This window comes from Dama dama, chromosome 18 (assembly GCF_033118175.1).
Source record: "Dama dama isolate Ldn47 chromosome 18, ASM3311817v1, whole genome shotgun sequence".
NCBI lineage: Eukaryota > Metazoa > Chordata > Mammalia > Artiodactyla > Cervidae > Dama > Dama dama.
In genome coordinates, this window is record NC_083698.1 from 63,177,870 (window position 1) to 63,191,836 (window position 13,967).

The following is a 13,967-nucleotide window of genomic DNA, read 5'->3' on the forward strand; positions in this document are numbered from 1 at the left end:
CAGGAAATGAACTGAAGTCTCCTGCACTGCAGGCGGATTCTTTACCAACTGAGCTATAAGGGATGCCCAAATAATTATATTGTACACTGAACACTAATATAATGTTACAAGTCAATTATATTTCAATAATTTTTAAAGGGGTAAAAAGAACTTCACTAATATGAAGAATAAAATAAATAAATAAATAAAATGACTCATAGATACTGAGAGCAGATTGGTGGTTGCCAGAGGTGGGTGAGGGGCAGGGAGTGAGTGTGATGGGTAAAAGTGTGGTCAAGAGTACAAACTTCTGGTTATATAATAAGTAAGTCCTGGGGATGTACAGCACAGGGGCCACAGTTAACAATACTGTATATTTAGAAGTTGTCAAGAGAGAAGATCTTAAAAGTATTTGTTACACACAAAAAAATTGTAGCTATGTGTGGTGAAGGATATTAACTAGACTTATTGAGGTGATCATTTCATAATACTTACATATATAGAAATCAAATAATTATGTGCTCTGCCATCATGCTCAGTCACTTCAGTCATGTCTGACTCTTTGCGACCCTATGGACTGTAGCCCACCAGGCTCCTCTGTCTATGGGATTCTCCAGGCAAGAATACTGAAGAAGGGTTGCCATGGGATCTTTGCCTCCATGGGATCTTCTGACCCAGGGATCGAACCCATGTCTCCTGCATTGCAGATGGATTCTTTACTGCTGAGCCACTGGGGAAGCCCAAATAATCATGTTGTACACTGAAAACTAATATAATGTTACAAGTCAACTATATCTCAATAATTTTTAAATGGGTAAAAAGAACTTCACAACTATAAGACTTTTAGATAGATGAACATGATTTTACAAAACTTCTTGGAAGGGGATGGATTCAGAGTATAAGACCCTGAACATGAGTCACAGTAACACCATTTTAAAAACACAATAGGGGGAAAACAGTGGGAAGTGTAACCAAAAGTTTAATACATATAGTTTTAGGGTCTTGTATGATTTATATATGCTCAGCAATGAGGATACTGATAGATCAGTTTATGAATCCAGTGGTATTTGCTTTCTGAACTCAATTAGGAAACCAGATGGGCCAATTTCCAATAGCTGCTCCCAGGCTAGTATGTTTTCACACCACCTCTTAGAAGAAAGGCCATCTGACAGAATGCCCAGGTGGACTCACAAGGCATTTCATACTGATATGTTCATCTCTGGTCATAACTCTTACAGTTATTTATATGTAAATATATATTACATATTAGATAAGGAAATGGCAATCAACTCCAGTATTCTTGCCTGGAAAATCCCATGGACAGAGAAGCCTGGAGGGCTACAGTCCATAGGATTGCAAAGAGCTGGACATGACTGAAGTGACTTAGCATGCACACATATATCACATATGTAGAGAAACCCAGACTTCTCATAAATATGGAATCATATGATATGTGTGGTCTTTCAGGTCTGGCTTCTTCCATTTAGTATTGATCCAATGTTTCATCAGCACTTACTCACTTTTTATTACTAAATAGTATTCCATTATACAGACATGCTAGGCTTCCCAGGTGGTGCAGTGGTGAAGAATCTGCCTGCCAGTGCAGGAGACTCAAGAGACATGGGTTCTGTCCTTCATTTGGGAAGATTCCCCGGGGGAGGAAATGGCAACCCACTCAAGTATTCTTGCCTGAAAAATTCCATGGACAGAGAAGCCTGGTGGGCCACAGTCCATGGGGTCACAAAGAGTTGGACAAGACTGAACACACACACACACACACACACACACACACACACAGATATACCCCATTTTGTTCATCCACTCATCAGCTGATGGACATTTGGGTTGTTTCTACATTTCGGCCATTGTGAATAGTGCTGCTGTGAATACTTGCGTATGAGCTCTTGTTTGAACACCTGTTTTCAATTCTTTTGGGTATACACCCAGGAATGGAATTGCTGGGTCATATGATAATTCTATGTTTAACTTATTAAGAAACTGCCATGCTGTTTCCATAGCGGCTGCACCATTTCACGTTCTCCCCAGCAATGTGCGAGGATTATGATTTCTCCACATCTTGCCCTTCTGTCTTTTGACTATAGCTAACCTGGTGAGTATGAAGACAGATCTCAAGGTGGTTTAGAGTTGCATTTCCCTAATTACTAAGATCTTGGGTTTTTGATTGCACAGAAAAGATTGCCTCTCAGAGGCATGGATTGTATCTTAGAGATTTAATAGTCTCAGGGCTGAGAATACAGTAGGTGATTAATCATTACCTGTTGACAAATATTTCATTTGGCAAACATTTACAGTCTGGACTTTGTGTGAGCTCAGCACCAATCATAAAGAGTTATATTTAGCTTTGGAAGGTCAGAAGATCAGAGCACATGGATAGGTTCTAAAGACTCTATGACAACAGGCCCCTAAGCTGGCAAATTCACACCTCAACATGAAGCAGCACAGGAAGCTTTAAAAGCTCTCTGATCCATGATACCAAACGATGGCTGAAGGTCAATCACAGTTAAAATCAGTATAGGCAGCTGTTTTAATCTCCTTTTTCATTTTTAATACAACGTGTCTTGGCAGAATCCCCTTAAAGCACATGGGTGCCCACTTCGTAGGGGTGTTTGGTGGATTAATGTGAGTCAAACACTTCATGATGGTAAGACTGCCACTGTAATTGAAGAATCAGGTGCTCTTATTAATGAGACTTTTAATTCTGAGCATTTGCTCCATGCAAGATCCTGTCCCAGGCAATTTATTCATAGCTGAGAATGTAATGTGCTGCTTTCAGACATTATCTCAATCTTAATAGCTCTTTCCTCTGCTGCAGCGCTGGTTCTGTCTGGGTTCAGATCTGAGCTCTGCCCCTTACAAGCGCTGAGATTTAACCTCTGTAAACACCAATTTCCTTATTTGTAAAGATGGAAATTAAAATGCCCATATCTTAGGTTGTTTATAGGATGAATTAGGATAACCTGGTTAACTTTACTACAATGTCTAGTATCTGGAAGAGAAATTTAATAGTTAGTTCTCTTTGTCTTCATTTAGAAGTAGGGATTTATAGATATTATTCCTCTTAACTTTGTAAATGGCAGAAGCAAGGCATAAGCCTCACAGTGAATGAGTCATCATATTGTCTTCCCAGCTCATAGCCATTTCCAACTCCCTGAGGACCGTGCCCTGGAACAGGATGAGGGACCAGAGCAGTCATGTTTGTGCCATAGGCCATGGCTTTTCAGGTCACTGCCAACTGAACTGAGGGAGACAGACATGGGATTAAAGTGGGCCAATCAGATTCTTGTGTAAGAATTTGGAATTGAGACTAAGAGACAGAAAGTTAGAATCTGTATCACATAATTTAGGATCTCAATGCCACTATATTCTGGCCTATGGACGGGGGAGTATAGACAGCTGACCCTCAGAGAGAGAAGAGGGAAATGGGTGTGCATAAAGAAGCAGCCATGAGAGCCGAGAAGAGGGCTTGGTTATAGTCTTTTATGAACCTAGCTAACATGTTTTTCTCTTGGATGCCATGAGACACTTACCTATAGACTCACAACAAATTCCCTCATGTTGCTTCTCAGAGTTTGGTGGGCAAGATGTTCATAGGCCACAAAACTCTTAACAGGTAAGTGACTGAACTTCATTTTTCTGTGATAAAATTACATTTGAGTTCTCAACTCCACCTGATGGCAGAAAAGCAATCAAGTTCAGCTTCAGGTAAACTCAGTCATTTCAGTGTTTTTTGGGGGGCGGGGGTCAGTTCCTCTCACCATCATGTCATCTCCAGGTGTCTTCAGCATCCTTCTTGCCCTCAGAGGAGGCATTTAGCCCATGCTGACCCCTCTGGAGAGAGGCATTCCATCTGCTCCAGGTTCATCGTGGCCTTGCAACCACTCTCCAATGACCTGATTTTGCATGAAAGCCCTCTGACAGCTCTTTGCTCACTACCAGAGATTTTTGTGCCCCTTTTAAGATTTAGTATCTAAATCTTTCTATAACTTTTAAATAAAAAAGATATATATGACAAAATCTCAGCAATCTGTAATCTGCAGGAAAGTAGAACCTTTGCCTTATTCTTCTCATTTCTTTCTACTACCTTGTTTAAAACATAAACTTTGTGCATTGATCTTTGGAGGGGAAGAGTCTTTTGAAACTTCTAATTCCTTTTTCTCTCAAAAATCCTGGCTGCTCACTGTTTATAATAGCCAGGACATGGAAGCAACCTAGATGCCCATCAGCAGATGAATGGATAAGGAAGCTGTGGTACATATACACCATGGAATATTACTCAGCCGTTAAAAAGAATTCATTTGAACCAGTTCTAATGAGATGGATGAAACTGGAGCCCATTATACAGAATGAAGTAAGCCAGAAAGATAAAGAACATTACAGCATACTAACACATATATATGGAATTTAGAAAGATGGTAACGACAACCCTTTATGCAAAACAGAAAAAGAGACACAGAAGTACAGAACAGACTTTTGAACTCTGTGGGAGAAGGTGAGGGTGGGATGTTGTGAAAGAACAGCATGTATATTATCTATGGTGAAACAGGTCACCAGCCCAGGTGGGATGCATGAGACAAGTGCTCGGGCCTGGTGCACTGGGAAGACCCAGAGCAATTGGGTGGAGAGGGAGGTGGGAGGGGGGATTGGGATGGGGAATGCGTGTAAATCTATTGCTGATTCATGTCAATGGATGACAAAACCCACTGAAAAAATAAATAAATAAATTAATTAAAAAATAAATAAATAAAAAATAAAAGGGGGAGGGAGGAGGCCTACATAGCCAAAGGACATTTTGTTTAAATTTTTCTTGTCTTGCTATTAAAAAAAAAAAAAGAAAAAAAACATCCTGGCTTCTGTAAAGCAAAAGTGCTGGATTTTAAGACCATTGTTTCTACTATACATGAGTGGCACTGGAATGGCGAGCAGCCAAGAAGAGATACCCCATGTCCAAGGTCAGAGAAAGCCCAGCAAGACGGCAGGCGCTGAGAGAGGGCATCAGAGGGCAGATAGACTGAAACCACAATCACAGACAACTAAACAACCTAATCACACGGCCCACAGCCTTGTCTAACTCAATGATACTAAGCCATACCGTGTAGGACCACCCAATATGGATGGGTCATGGTGGAAAGGTTTAACAGAATGTGGTCCACTGGAGAAGAAAATGGCAAACCACTTCAGTATTCTTACCTTGAGAACCCCATGAACAGTATGAAAAGGCAAAAAGAAAGGATACTGAAAGATGAACTCCCCAGGTCGGTAGGTGCCCAATATGCTACTGGAGATTGGTAGAGAAGTAACTCCAGAAAGAATGAAGAGATGGAGCCAAAGCAAAAACAACACCCAGTTGTGGATGGGACTGGTGTAGAAGCAAGGTTCAATGCTATAAAGAGCAATATTGCATAGGAACCTGGAATGTTAGGTCCATGAATCAAGGCAAATTGGAAATGGTCAAACAGGAGATGACAAGAATGAATGTCGACATTTTAGTAATCAGTGAACTAAAATGGACTGGAATGGGTGAATTTAACTCATATGACAATTATATATACTACTGTGAGCAAGAATCCCTTAAAACAAATGGAGTAACCATCATAGTCAACAAAAGAGCCCAAAATGCAGTACTTGGATGCAATCTCAAAAATGACAGAATGATCTCTGTTCATTTCCAAGGCAAACCATTCAGTATCACAGTAATCCACGTCTATGCCCCGACCAGTAATACTGAAGAAGCTGAAATGGAACGGTTCTGTGAAGACTTACACGACCTTTTAGAACTAACACCCAAAAAAGATGTCCTTTTCATTATAGGGGACTGGAATGCAAAAGTAGGAAGTCAAGAAACACCTGGAGTAACAGGCAAATTTGGCCTTGGAGTACAGAATGAAGCAGGGCAAAGGCTAATAGAGTTTTGCCAAGAGAATGCACTGGTCATAGCAAACACCCTCTTCCAACAACACAAGAGAAGCCTCTACACATGGACATCACCAGATGGTCAAAAACGAAATCAGATTGATTATATTCTTTGAAGCCAAAGATGGAGAAGCTCTATACAGTCAGCAAAAACAAGACCAGGAGCTGACTGGGGCTCAGATCATGAACTCCTTATTGCCAAATTCAGACTTAAGCTGAAGAAAGTAGGGAAAACCACTGGACCATTAAGGTATGACCTAAATCAAATCCCTTATGACTATACAGTGGAAGTGAGAAATAGATTTAAGGGACTAGATCTGATAGAGTGCCTGATGAACTATGGATGGAGGTTCGTGACATTGTACAGAAGAGAGGGATCAACACCAACCCCAAGAAAAAGAAATGCAAAAGAGCAAAATGGCTGTCTGAGGAGGCCTTACCAATAACTGTGAAAAGAAGAGAAGCAAAACAAAGGAGAAAAGGAAAGATATTCCCATTTGAATGCAAATTTCCAAAGAATAGCAAGGAGAGATAAGAAAGCCCTCCTCAGTGATCAGTGCAAAGAAACAGAGGAAAACGACAGAATGGGAAAGACTAGAGATCTCTTCAAGAAAATCAGAGCTACTAAGGGAACATTTCATGCAAAGATGGGCTCAACAAAGGACAGAAATGGTATGGACCTAACAGAAGCAGAAGATATTAAGAAGAGGTGGCAAGAATACACAGAAGAACTGTACAAAAAAAGCTCTTCAAAACCCAGATAATCACGATAGTGTGATCACTCACCTAGAGCCAGACATCCTGGAATGTGAAGTCAAGTGGGCCTTAGGAAGCATCACTATGAACAAAGCTAGTGGAGGTGATGGAATTCCAGTTGAGCTATTTCAAATTCTAAAAGATGATGCTGTGAAAGTGCTGCACTCAATATGCCAGCAAATTTGGAAAACTCAGCAGTGGCCACAGGACTGGAAAAGATCAGTTTCTATCCCAATCCCAAAGAAAACCAATGCCAAAGAATGCTCAAACTACCACACAATTGCACTCATCTCACACGCTAGTAAAGTAATGGTCAAAATTCTCTAAGCCAGGCTTCGACAATACGTGAACTGTAAACTTCCAGAGGTTCAAGCTGGTTTTAGAAAAGGCAGAGGAACCAGAGGTGAAATTGCCAACATCCGCTGGATCATCGAAAAAGCAAGAGAGTTCCAGAAAAACATCTATTTATGCTGTATTGACTATGCCAAATCCTTTGACTGTGTGGACCACAATGAACTGTGGAAAATTCTGAAAGAGATGGGAATACCAGACCACCTGACCTGCCTCTTGAGAAACCTGTATGCAGGTCAGAAGCAACATTTAGAACTGGAAATGGAACAACAGACTGGTTCCAAATAGGAAAAGGAGTACATCAAGGCTGTATATTGTCACCCTGTTTATTTACCTTATATGCAGAGTACATAATGAGGAACACTGGGCTGGAAGAAGCACAAGCTGGAATCAAGATTGCCAGGAAAAATATCAATAACCTCAGGTATGCCTTACAGCAGAAAGTGAAGAATAACTAAAGAACCTCTTGATGAAAGTGAAAGAGGAGAGTGAAAAGGTTGGCTTAAAGCTCCGCATTCAGAAAACTAAGATCATGGCATCCAGTCCCATCACTTCATGGCAAATAGATGGGGAAACAGTGGCTGACCTTATGTTTTTGGGCTCCAAAATCACTGCAGATGGTGATTGCAGCCATGAAATTAAAAGACGCTTACTTCTTGGAAGGAAAGTTGTGACCAACCTAGCCAGCATATTAAAAAGCAGAGATGTTACTTTGCCAACAAAGGTCCGTCTAGTCAAGGCTATGGTTTTTCCAGTGGCCATGTATGGATGTGAGAGTTGGACTATAAAGAAAGCTGAGTGCCATAGAATTGATGCTTTTGAACTGTGGTGTTGGAGAAGACTCTTGAGAGTCCCTTGGACTACAAGGAGATCCAACCAGTCCATCCTAAAGGAGATCAGTCCTGGGTGTTCATTGGAAGGTCTGATGTTGAAGCTGAAACTCCAATACTTTGGCCACCTAATGCGAAGAGCTGACTCATTGGAAAAGACCCTGATGCTGGGAAAGATTGAAGGTAGAAAGAGAAGGGGATGACAGAGGATAAGATGGTTGGATGGCATCCCCGACTCAATGGATATGAGTTTAGGCAAACTCCGGGAGTTGGTGATGGACAGGGAGGCCTGGCATGCTGCAGTTCATGGGGTTGCAAAGAGTCGGACACAACTGAGCGACTGAACTGAACTGAACTGAACTTGGAACTAATCTGAGTTTCAAGAACCTAATTTGGAACTCAAATCCATTTGGCTGAGATACTATATATACATATAATGGTGACTTAACTGGGGAGGGCCAAGGAGTAACTTACAGGAAATGCACATTTTGTCAGGCTTCAAGGGTTTGTCAGGCTTCAAGGGTTTGAATTGATTCCTTGATACCGTGAGCTGGAAACACTGGCCTCCCAAGAATGCTTTCCATTCTTTGACCCTGTCTGCCTGTTTGAATTTCCAGGATTATCTCCTTTGCAATGCTCCATCTGCTTTCCACAATCCTTGTGTCAACTGGGGCATGGATGCTGGTGGGCAGATGGAAAGGCTGTGCCAAAGTTAGACCTGCATTTGCAAGACCGCGTGAAACATAACGCCCATTCTCCTGAAGCCAGGCTGCTTTTAGAAGGAGAGAAGAGGAATGCCATTCCACCACGCATGCTTGTGATTCCCCAATTTTGGTTTCAAACCATCTTTATACCCTGGCCCCTGGAGAAACCTGCAGTTAAATTCTGTTCTCTCATAGCCCTTAGAAAGCAACTGTGTTGGGGGACCACTTCAGAATTCCAAGCCTCACTAAGAGAGTAACTATCTAACAAGAAAATTACAATGGAGGGAGGGAGCATCTAAGATTTAGATGCAGCAGATTGGAGACCAGACAATATAATCAGCTTATTTAGAATAGTCAATGAAAATCAGCTCTATGGGAGAGACACAACATTGTCTTGCTTTAAATGTAAGGCACCATCAGTTAGTTAGGATTCTAGGGCTCTTAGAGTAAGTACTCCCTTTGTTACTTCTAGGTCATGAGGTACAGAAAAGTAAATTTAATGAATTTTATTGATATAATAAAAATATAATATCAGGTAGAAAAAGTAAACAGACAAACACACATGAACAGATGTAAACATACATATAACTACATGCATCTGGACACATAGAAGAATAAAAAATGGAAGCAATAAACAGTGATCACTTCCAGGTAGTGGTATCATGCATAGTTTATATTTTCCTCCTAACTCTTTAATACGTCTCAAATTTTTCATTATTCTTATCAAGAGAAAATAATTAATATCATACTTTTTTAAAGGGTGAAATGGGACTTCCAATTCTCATGAGAGGAAAAGATAATCTGAAAGTTCTCCTGCCACATAGAAATGCTTGATGAAATATAGCAAAAATTATTTTAAGTATGTGAGTGAACTGGTAAGAAAGAAGGGAAGGGCCAAGTGAGTCAGTAAGAAATAGGATAATGGGGCAAGGATGTGAGAGGCTGCTGCAACTGGGACTAGGTCCCACAATCTGAGTAAAGCAGTTTTTAAAGGGTTGTACTCTCATTGTAAGAGCAGATTAGGAGAAATGTCAGTCTACTGGCACAGACACAAAAACGTATTTGTATGTCTCTGCCTGGGTGGGAAAAATGTCCATTTGAGAAACAAAATCTCCAGGTTTGCTTTTACCTCAAATTCGGAGATGTAAATTGCTGAGGGGCTTCCCTGGTGACTTAGTAAAGAATCTGCTTGCAATTCAGGAAATGCGGGTTCAATCCTTGGGTTGGGAAGATCCCCTGGACAAGGAAATGGCAACCTACTCCAGTATTCTTGCCCGGGAAATGCCATGGACACAGAAGCCTGGTGGGCTACAGTTCATGAGTCACAGAATTGGACATGTCATATCGACTAAAGCACCATCACCACTGCCAAATTTGCAGATGATCCAGGAACTGTGATGGTAAATGATCTCCAAAGTGATTAAATGACCAAAAAGTTCATCCAGGTATGGTGATCTCTCTGTAGCAAAAGCAAAGCTCTTGAAGGATACACCCTAAATCCAGGGGATTCTCACACAAAAACTGGTATCCCTAAAGATGAGCTCAGGAACAAAAATGATGAAATGCAGGACAAAGTCCTTCAAGAGAGTCAACAGACTGAAGAGTCAACAGCACCAAGAAGTTCCCTAAAACTGTACATAGAAGAGTGGCGATTTGAAAGAGAATGTAACATGATCACTCTGGGAAGTCTTAAAGGCTTAAATGATGTAACTAAAACACCAAAAGGGAAAAAAAAAAAAAGAAAACCAGGTCCTATGAAAGGCACTTTGCATGATAGTTATGAGCACAGAATCTGGTGCTAAATTGCTAGTTGAAATCTCAGCTCTATCATTCATCAGATGGATGGTACCACCTATTAGCTTGATTTCTTGATTACTAGGAGCTAAAAACCCTGGTCTTCCAAGAATGCTTTCCATCTTTTGACCCTGCCTGCCTCTTAGAATTTCCAGGATTATCTCCTCTGTAATGTTCAATTTGCTTTCCACAATCCTTATGTCAACTGGAGTGAGTCACAATATTTCTGTGCCTCAGTTCCCTCATGTGTAAAGTGGGAATATTAATGGTACTTATATCAATGGGGTATTGTGAGGATTAAATGTGTTAATATATATAAACTGCTTAAAAGACTGCCTGTCAAACTATATCACTATCTACATATTAATAGAGGTGAAAGGAGATATAGACATACAGTCATATATGGCATCAGTGTTATATAATATATATTCTAAATGCATATATACTGAATCCATGCATTTAAAAATAGACTCGGATATCAGACCGAAAAGCTCAGCCATATACTGTTCATAACAGGCATACTTAAAATCTAATAATTCAAAAAGACTAAAAATAACAAAATAGTAAAAAAAAAAAACCCAGGTAAATATACATTTAAAAAATTGATAGCACATTACTCAGTAGCAACAACAGAGGCCAGAAGAAAGTAATTATGTTAATATTAGATAAAAAAGACTTTGAAATTAAAAAAAACTTGAGATGAAGGTCACTGCAAAATGAAAACATGAACCATTCACCAGGAATATTCAACGGCTCTAATGTTCTATGCACCAAACAATATAGTGTAATTAAGAGAATGACATGGTAAAAAGGAAAAAATCACATGCAGACTGTGGAAGACAAAAACAGAATATGGAAGATTTGAATAATACAATTTACATGGCTCAGTATATACCAAAACAATCAAGTTTTTCTGACTACAATGTACTACAATTTGAAATTAGTTATTAATAACAAGACAATCCCTCAGAAAACATTTTTAAAAAAAGAAACTTTAAGGGAAATAAGTATATATTTATCATTAAAAAACAATGACAACAACACATAATAAAAATGTGGGATGCAGCCAAAGTAGAACTTGAGTCACTTATGTCTTAACTGTATAAATTAGAAAGAAAGAAAGCCCCAAAAGGAATAAGACAAATGTCCATTTTCTGGTTATAAAATATGACAAACTCCAAAAAGTAAAACCTGGGAAGTAATAAAAATCAAAACAGAACTGAATGAAATAGAAAACTAAGAAATAGGAAAAACCACAAAACCAAAAGTTGTTTTAAAAAAGTTAAAATAAGATGGCACTGAATAACCAAAGCAATCTTGAAAAATAGTGAAGGTGGAGGACTTACTCTTTCTGGTTTCAAAATTTACTACAAAAAAAAAAAATTTACTACAAAGCTATGGAAATCAAGATAGTGTGGCATTAATAAACTGTTATATTAATGGTTAATGAACTTTTAACAAACATGCCAAGAAAATCAATGGGGAAAGAATAGTTTTTTCCACAAATAGTGCTGGGGCAACTAGAAATCCACATGAAAAATGATGAAAGTGGACCACTGTCTTACATTATATATAAAGAATAACTCAAAATGGATCAGAGATCTAAAATATAAAGTTTTTAGAAGAAGGCATAAATAAGAGTAAATCTTCACAATCTTAGACTATGACTTAGATACAATACAAAAGCACAAATAATAAAATAAGAATTTTGATAAGTTGGACTTCATCAAAATTAAATGATTCTGTTTTAAATGATAATACCAAAAAAGTGAAAAGACAATCCACAGACTACAAGAAAACAACTGAAAATCATGTCTGAAAAAAAAGACATACTCAGAATACATAAAGAATTCTTACAACTCAGTAATATGAAAATAAATAATTCAGTTAAAACTGGGCAAAGGATTTGAATAGATATTTCTCTAGTGAAGATATACAAATAGCCAGTAAGTACATGAAAAGATGCTCCACATCATTAGCCATTAGGGAAATGCAAATCAAAATGGCGAAATACCACTTCACACCCACTAAGATGGTTATAGTAATAAAAAAAATAATAACAAATGTTGGTGAAGATGTGGAGAAACTGGAAAGTTTGTTCATGCCTGGTAGATTATAAAATGATGCAACCATGTTCAGAAATGGTTTGACAGTTCCTCCAAAGGTTAAATTTAGAGTTACCAGTTATACAACTTCCCTGGTGGCTCAGATGGTAAAGCATCTGCCTAAAATGCGGGAGACCCAGGTTCGATCCCTGGGTTGGGAAGATCTTCTCTGGAGAAGGAAATGGCAACCCACTCCAGTTCTCTTACCTGGAAAATCCCATGGACAGAGGAGCATCATAGGCTACAGTCCATGTGGTCACAAAGAATCAGACACGACTGAGTGACTTCACTTTAGTTATCTGACAAACCAATTCTACTCCTAGATATATATCTAAGAGAAATGAAAACATATGTTCACACAAATACTGGCATACAAATATTCATAACAGCCCCCAAATGGAAACAATCCAAATGCCCATCAGCTGGTGAATGGATAAACAAAATGTGGCATATCTATATAATACTTTTCAGCAATAAAGCAAAATGAAGTACTGAAATGTACTATAATGTGGATGAATCTCAAAAACATGGCTAAGTGAAAGAAGCTAGTCTTATGACCACATATTGTATAATTCTGTTTATATGAAAGATTCAGAATGGGAAAACCCATGGAGACAAAAAGATTACTTGCTGCCTAGGGCTGTAGGAGGGAGGAATGGGGAATGATTGCTTAATGGGCACAGGGTAACTTTTCAGGGTTATGAAAATATTTTAAAATTAGATTATGGTGAGAACTGCATAACTCTGTAAATGTGATAAAAAGCCATTTAACTGTGCACTATTTTTTTTTTTTTTTTGCTATACCACACAGCATGTGGGATCTTAGTTCCCCAACCAGGGATCGAACCTGAGCCCCTGCATTGGAAGAACAGAGTCTTAACCACTGGTCTGCCAGGGAAGTCCCAGTTGTGTACTTCATGGCAAATAGATATGGAAACAATGGCTGACTTTATTTTTCTGGGCTCCAAAATCACTGCAGATGGTGACTGCAGCCATGAAATTAAAAGACCCTTGTTCCTTGGAAGAAAAGCTATGACAAACCTAGACAGCATATGGAAAAGCAGAGATATTACTTTGCCAACAAAGATCCATCTAGTCAAGGTTATGGTTTTTCCAGTGGTCATGTATGAATGAGAGAGTTGGACTATAAAGAAAGCTGAGCACAGAAGAATTGATGCTTTTGAACTGTGGCGTTGGAGAAGATTCTTGAGAGTCCCTTGGACTGCAAGGAGATCCAACCAGTCCATCCTAAAGGAAATCAGTCTTGAACATTTTTTGTAAGGACTGATGCTGAGGCTGAAACTCCAGTCCTTTGGCCACCTGATGCGAAGAGCTGACTCCTTGGAAAAGACCCTGATGCTGGGAAAGACTGAAGGCAGGAGAAGAGGACAACAGAGGATGAGACGGTTGGATGGCATCACCGACTTGATGGACATGAGTTTGAGCAATCTCCGGGAGTTGGTGATGGACAGGAAAGCCTGGCATGCTGCAGTCCATGGGGTTGCAAAGAGTTGGAC

General features: G+C 39.4%; 1 non-coding gene across 1 annotated transcript; it reads left to right on the forward strand.

Moving 5' to 3' along the window:
* The first annotated feature begins 12,539 nt into the window (after positions 1-12,539).
* On the forward strand, positions 12,540-12,611 carry TRNAF-AAA (transfer RNA phenylalanine (anticodon AAA)). Its single transcript has one exon. It is a non-coding gene; the product is annotated as a tRNA-Phe (tRNA).
* Positions 12,612-13,967: the final 1,356 nt, after the last annotated feature.